Raw genomic sequence first — 7,985 nt, forward strand, 5'->3', positions numbered from 1 at the left:
CAAATGTACGGCTTTTATGATCAATGTCTATGAAAGTATGGAAACGCCAACGTCTGGAAATACTTCACAGACCTCTTTATTACCTTCCACTGACAGCTTTAGTGGATGGGCAGATATTCTGCCTCCATGGTGTCCTCTCTCCATCCATAGATACATTGGATCATATAAGAGACCTGGATCGTTTACAAGAAGTTCCACATGAGGGCCCAATGTGTGATCTCTTATGGTCAGATCCAGATGACCTGTGGCAGATGGGGTATTTCACCACGTGGTGCTGGCTACACCTTTGGACAAGATATTTCTGAAACATGTGACCATGCCAACGGTGTCACACTGGTGTCTCGTGCTCACTAGCTTGTAATGGAAGGTTATAATTGGTGTCATGATCGGAATGTGGTCACCATTTTTAGTGGGCCCGATTACTGCTACCGCTGTGCTGCTATCATGGAATTAGATGACACTTTAAAATATTCTTTTCTTCAGTTTGACCCAGCACCTCGTCTTGGAGAAGCGCTAAGTGTAACCAGGCCATAACCCCAGATTAATTCCTATAACTTCTTCCCCAGACCTTTCTATTGTATGTGGAAGTATTCCTAGCCTCTCTCTCTCTCTCTATCTCATCTCTCTCTTCTCTCTCTCTGTATCTGTTATATGTGTGTATATATGTGTGATATATATAATATATATATACACACACACACAGAGATATATATATATATATATATATATATATACTATATCTCTGTGTGTGTGTGTGTGTGTGTGTGCTAAACCACAGTTATCTATGTGTTTCTGTAACAAACTGTCATGTGTTTTGACATTATAAACTATATCATGGACCAAACGTGCTATACTAATAATGAGCATTTAGCACAATTTGAGACTGAAATTATTACACTGTGTTCTAGATCAGTCTGCCTGCTGTGTTGTAGGAACCATTCTTCTTGGCTGGTTAAGCAAAAGGAGTCACTGACTGCTTCATCTCCTCTGTGCTTGGAAATTTAGTTACAGTGTTTAACAGGCATGAATTAATAGTGTCGGTGTTTTATTTTTAATGATTTCACAAGCTGACTTCCACTATTAATTCATTACCCTTTATTTTATTGAAATGTATAACTAACTGAAGAAGAGATTCTTGGGAGTATGTTGTTATAACATTAAAGAGATTTCCTTTCATGTGATCTAAATTAGTGTTTGATGTTGATCTGCATATTTCTGTATATTTGCCCTGACAGAACTTGCATCCTGTTTGGTGCACTGAACAAATAAACTTTGTAACATAAAAAAAAGCTATATAAAGAGAAGATTCTATTAATTATTTGGGATATAAAATAGCTCTACAAAAAATTAGACCCCCAAAGGTACAAATGAAGAGAGATCAATTGTGGTCTATTAATGACTTTCAAAATTATTTGGACATGTTTACCATCTATGAAATGTTGTTGGGGTAAAAAATTAGGAACTGAGCTTTTTGTTCAAAACCTTAGAGGGTGACAAGGGCTTACATAGTCTAAGAGAATTATCAGCTAAAGCTGAGAAAGAATTGGCATTGGTGGAAAAGAAAGTACAGGAAGGACAAGTGGATCATGTGGATCTAAAGCTTGATTGCATTTTGGGTGTTTTACCCTCTGAGCATTCTCCTACAGGAATTTTAACACAGAGAAAAGATATTATATTAGAATGGATATTTCTACCAAATAAACAGAGTAAAAAATTAAAAACATATATGGAAATTATCTCTGACTTGATTTTAAAAGGAAAATTGTGACTTTGTCAATTAGCAGGAGTAGACCGAGCAGAAAGTTTTAGTACCTTTAACTAAGGAGGAAAAGCACAAATTATGAGCAGAAAGTGAACCTTGGCAAAGAGCTTGTAGTAATTTCTTCGGAGAGATTAACAGCAAATATCCCCAAAGTGAGATATTTCAACTTATAAAGAGAGCTGATTGTCTTCGGCCTCCCATTGTTCAGGAAACACTCATATCTGGAGCCCATACATTTTATACAGAAGCAAACCAACAAGGAAAGGCAGGTTATGAGTCCAAAAATTTAAGCAAAGTTGTTTAAAGTCCTTATAATTTGGTTCAAAAATCAGAATTGTGTGCTATTGTGTTGGTATTAGTTATTTTCAGAACCTCTCAACATAGTTACTGACTCTCAGTATGCTATAATCATGGGCTTACATATTGAGACTGCAGAATTTATCCCTGATGAGTCAGAATTAACTTTGTTATTTATTTAGTTATAAGATATAATCAAGAATATGAAGCATCCTTTATACATAACTCACATCTGATCCCATATGACTCTGCCAGGCCCTCTAGCACAAGGTAATGATGAGATTGATAAACTATTGGTAGGAAATGTGCTGGAGGCCTCAGAATTTCATAAAAACATCATGTCCATAGTAAACATTTAAAAATAGTTTTTTCTCACAGCCTGGCAATAAGCCAAGGAAATTGTAAGGAAATGTACTACTGGTTCTTTTTTACACTCAGACTCGGCTACCAGCAGAATTTAACTGAAAGAGCATTCAGAGGAATGAAATCTGGCAAATGGATGTGTTTCACTATGCGAAATTTTGAAAACTGAAATTTGTACACCACACCATTGATATTTATTCAGGATTTCAGAGGGCAACTGCTCTGAGTTCTGAAAAATTTGATTTGGTAATTATGAATTGGCTAGAAGTTATGGCCATCATGAGCATACATGCACAAATTAAACCTGCCAATGTTCCAGCATATGTCTCTGGTAAAACAAAACATTTTTTGCTTATTACAATATAAAGCATATTACAGGTATACCACATAATTCTACAGGCTAAGGAATCATGGAAAGATCAAATCAAACTTGAAAGGATATGCTAAATAAACAAAAGGGGTAACAAAGAGCCCCAGAAATAGACTGCATAATTCTCTATTAACTTTAAATTTTCTCAGTGCTAATGAGAAAGGAACAGCTATGGACAGATATTGGATAACAGAAAAAAAAACTAGAAAATTAAATCAGCCTATATATTTTAAGGATGTGCAGACGTCAGATTGGAAACCAGTATATGTGTTACACTGGGGATGAGGTTTTGCTTTCGTTGCTACAGGAGGAGAAAAGCTGTGGATACCATCAAAATTGATAAAGGTTCAATTTGAACAAGAGAGGCCTCTTAATTAGAAGAGGTGATAGTTCATTAACAAGCATGACCATCCAATTCAAACTAACTTATACCACTTAAAAACCCCCTTTCATTTAATCAGACATAACTTGGAAAAAGGGAACCTCCCCAAAGTTAGGTTTGGGGAAGTGTTTTACTTTGTTTTGTTGTCTTTCAGGAGAATGAAGGCTAAGGAATTTGAAGAACACTGGACAATTGAGACATCTGAGCAAAGGGACAGACCATCCAGAAAAAAAAAAAATGTCCCAAGAAAACGAGTAAATTGGCCTATTGGTATATCACATATAAAATTTCTTAAGTTTTCTAAATGTTTGTTTCTGCTTTTTCTACAAACTCTTAAAACAAATGATCTTTTTGCAATATCAGTTCAATTAGAATTAAAGCTGTTTTTAGAGTTTGGAGAATGGCTCTGTCCTTCTTTAAACCCAAGCATGTTTGTGAAAAGGAAAATGCAAAATCTCTCTATTGTCTCAGAAGTGCAATGTGATATGGGAGACAAGAAAACCAAAATTAAGGGAGTATTCTACTGCTACTAATCTCAATTTTTTGTTCTATTTTGATTCTTTTAAATTTTTTTAAGGTATGAATTTATATCAACATTTTTAAGATGCATATATATATACACAATATTTTTAACTTTTGTCATGATATTTATGGTCATATAGAGTACTAACTAATTCTAGAAAAAAAGGCTTCATTTAGCTGTCTATAGATGTTTTTATGTTGGAGTCCCTAACAGTTTTCTGCAAGGAATCATGACCAGGCCTAACAGCAAATTTGAAGTCTCCAGAAAGATAATGGGGACCCACAATGATTATTTCACCTGGATAATAATAATTCCACTAAGCTGGATAACATCACTCAAAGATCTGCTTTGGACTACAAACTGCTCAGGACAATTTCAGGATGGCTGGCTGAGATGATCAAGCCTCACAGACTACTCAAGCAAGGACTTGAGATAAGCCCTGCACTTTTGCAGCATGCATAGACTACACAACAAGTGATCCAGCTACCTATCGACAATTAACCCAAAAATATATTTTTTTAGGATCCCCTGAAGATTCATCCTCAGATTTCCAAGAGATGAGACAGGTAATTTTTTTTTTCTTTCAATGGTTTTTGGGATTGGGATAATTGTCGTTGTTTAGGATGGTTGGTTACAAGTTGTTATTGTCAATGGTCAGGAAAGAGGCTAAATAAAGGATATTTAAGGTTCTTGTTAAAAAAAATGAAAGAAAAGAGGATATAGAGAAGATGTAGATTATTGAATCTTCTCTGAAAAAAGTTATAGAAATAATAGAATAAAGAGAAGGTTATTGAATCTACTCTGAAAAGAAAAACAAGAGGATATAGATATGATATGGTTGAAAATGTAGATTATTGAATCTGCTTTCAGGAAGCAACTACTAGTTTTAAATACTTTTCATTGGATTGGAATTTTGTATATTGTATACAAATTATGTATATTGAAACAAATTTAAGATTGATTTTGTTAGAAAATACTATATGTATATTTCTAATCTTGATCAGGATATTGTGCTTATACGTTTCATTTAATAATGTAATGCAATTTGCTAATCCTTGAACATTATTATTACCAACTATTAGGATATAAAGATATGAAAGTTAGTAGTTAGACATTACAATCGAACTTAGAGTCATATTAGCTGTGTTTCCAAGGTCAAGTAGAGATATATTTTAGATAGACAAGTCATCTTCAAACCCTTCAGAGAACTACAGAATATGGCATTTAAAGATGTTTTAATAACATATTTTTTAATGACTATGAGACATGTCTGTTCATGACAGCACTAATCTACTTCAGGGAAGAATGGGCATTGAAGAACCTCCACATGGAGTGAACTTTCACTGTGGGAAAAGTTAGCCACTGGGCAACAAAGTGCCCTAGCATTGACTCATGACAATATTCTGTCCAAAATGGACAAACAGGATGCAATAAAGGTGGGGGGACTGCCCATCCTTGCCAAGACAAGTGTGTTTGCAACTTGGCAACAGGTTTCCTCTGAGGCCAGGACAATATGGCACCATCCCAGAAGTGGCTTTGTAATCTGGGAAAGGTACAGTGCTCGAAAGCAGCTGAGCAGGCAGTAGGTCGATGGCTTCTGGTGTGCAGTGGAACAGTGGATTGAACAGTTATTCTTGGAGGAGTAACTAGGCTTTTGGAGTCTGGCTTTTCAATGGTAGACTGCATTTAATAAAGCAGATGAAGCCACCTACAAGCTGAGAAGAACTGGAAGCTGAATTCTAAAAATACCAACAATTTCCAGATTTTAAAATCCTGAATCATGAGAGTATATTATCCTAATTTAGGGGTTTGTGTTTGCTTGTTTGTATATTTCTTTGTTTGTTTGTTTTTGGAGACAAGTTTTCTCTGTGTAGTTTTGGTGCCTGTTCTGGGGAATTTAAGTTTAATTAAGTACATGGAATACTCACACCAAATGTGAGGTCAAGCTGTTGGCCTTGTGTATATCCTGCTTCACAAATGAATCTGTCAGATATGCTAAGCCTGTAGGGCAAAGATGATGCCCCAGTGTTGCAGAGAAACCTCTGGTGACTGTCCAGGAAGCTGGCTATTTCTGTCATAACTCATATTTTTGAAAGCCACTTGTTGGTACTTGCTGTTTTACTAGGTAATATTACTTCCTTCTCAGGTCTCCAAGGGACTTGAAGTTAGATATTTATAGTGTTTGTTGTTAATAAATTCAGAAAATAAAATCACTAAGAGGTGTTATGTGTATAAGTTTGAAAGACAAGGTATTTTTCTGTTTGTGATACAAGATAGGATAGAAAGTGAATTAGGTACATTTTGGACTCACCAAAATAGGATAGAATAGGAAATATTTTCTCTGAATTTGTCAAATGCAGATGGACTAGACATTATGATGTATTTATGCCTTGTATACATTGTATACAGTTATTGTACTTATTGTATATAGTTTTTCTTATATTGTAACTTTATTTCATTATTTTTTATTAGACAAAAAGGGGGAATGGGGTGATATTTTATTTGTGCTTTAATAAATAAAGCTTGCCTGGAAATCAGAGGAAAAAGCGAGCCACAACCCAGAGGTAATGCAATGTTAGCACAGCCTTTAATCCTATCACTTGGCAGGCAGGATCTCTGTGAGTTCAAGACCACACTGGAAACACAGCCATGGGTGGTTGTGTATGCCTTAATTCCAAAACTAGTTAAGCATGGAGGTCTGACCAAACTGACAGGAAGTGACAGAATTGGACAGGAAGAGGAAGTTATGTAGCTGAACAGAGAGAGCAAATCAGATGACAGAACAGCGAGACATATAGGCACGGGTAGACAGAAAGTAACTTGCATTTGGAAAAAGCAGAGGTGGTGAGGTAATGTTGGCTGGTGGCTTTCCCTATTTCTCTGATCTCTCTAAGGCGTTCACCCCTGTATTTTATCTGTGTTTTTTATGTAATAAGACCATTTCGAAATTCACCTACAACAGCTGCTGCTGAATGCCAGATCTGCCAACAGAAGAGACCAACATAGAGCCCTAGAAATGTCACCATTCCCCAGGCTGACTATCCAACAGCTTGGTGATAGGATAACCACATTTGACAACTTCCTCTGTGGAATGAAGAACACTTTGTCCTTCCTGGAGTGAATACTTATTCTAGTTACTGGACTACCGGGGGTCCTCCTTACATCTGCTGCCAGCCCATGCTCCTAAAGTGACAATGATTGTGGTAACTTGTGCTGATGATGGTCAACAGATTACCTGCCCTCAGGGATGCCAAGGATGGGGATCCTGGATCCTGTTTGTTATTTTAATTTTTCATTCTGTTCTCTTGGCTGCAGTCATGGGACATGGAGCCTTCCTCCTCTTGGTCCCATTCCTCCTCTGAGAAATGAATTTAATAAACACAGATACCAGGAAATTTGGGCATGTAACAGCTGATTGAACCCCAATATTTCAAGGTAATTACCTAACTTCTGCCAGTGAACAATTAAATGAACAGAGTTACATTTTTCCATACTTTTACCTAAGCACTCAACCCTCCATTTCTGAGTTATTCTCTCCTGTCCACTTGCATTTCTGAGTAAGGAATCTCTGACTCTAAAGAACCTTCACCTACTGACCTACACTCTGGTCTCTTGTACCAGGCAGACCAGTAAGCATGGACATGTCTGGAAGCAGGCTAGGATGCATGCAAATAAGTTTACGATCAGAAATCACTTTGGGACCATGATAAACTGGATGGCTCTCTAGAAAGAGTGTGACTGTCCATCTAATGGGTCATGCTATCCACTTTATCACTGGCCTTTTCTACTGAAGACACATTTCTTGGGTATTTACAGGGGAAAAAAAGGATCTTCACATTCTTTGCTCTATTGCAGATCTGTCCAAATACTTCTTCCCCAAATGTCTTTCCATTATTTCCTTTTTTGTTTTTATATTCCCTTCTCTCATAAAATCCCGCCTGGCCATAGTCTCCTCTCCCTCTACTCCACACACACCTACTAATCCTCTGTTTCCCTACAGAAAAGCACAGGTCTCCTGGGGTTATTAACTGGACACAACATGTTAAGATGTAACAGTGGTAGGCACAAACCCTCATATCAAGGCTAGAGGAGCCAACCCAGAAGGAAAAAAAGGTTTCCAAGATCAGACAAATATGTCAGAGACTCCTCATACTCATCTTCTTAGTAGTCCTCACTAACCACTGCGTTAAACAACCACAGCATGTATACAGAGTACTTGGTACAGATCCATGGAGACTCTGTGATTGCCTCTTAGGTCTCTGGGAGACCAAATGAAATCTTTTTAGAT

The 7,985-nt window shown here is 36.8% G+C and overlaps 1 pseudogene; it reads left to right on the top strand.

The window, feature by feature from the left end:
* Nucleotides 1-3: 3 nt before the first annotated feature.
* LOC118575570 lies at nucleotides 4-534 on the top strand (annotated as a pseudogene).
* Nucleotides 535-7,985: the final 7,451 nt, after the last annotated feature.

This window comes from Onychomys torridus, unplaced genomic scaffold (genome assembly GCF_903995425.1).
Source record: "Onychomys torridus unplaced genomic scaffold, mOncTor1.1, whole genome shotgun sequence".
NCBI classification, from domain to species: domain Eukaryota; kingdom Metazoa; phylum Chordata; class Mammalia; order Rodentia; family Cricetidae; genus Onychomys; species Onychomys torridus.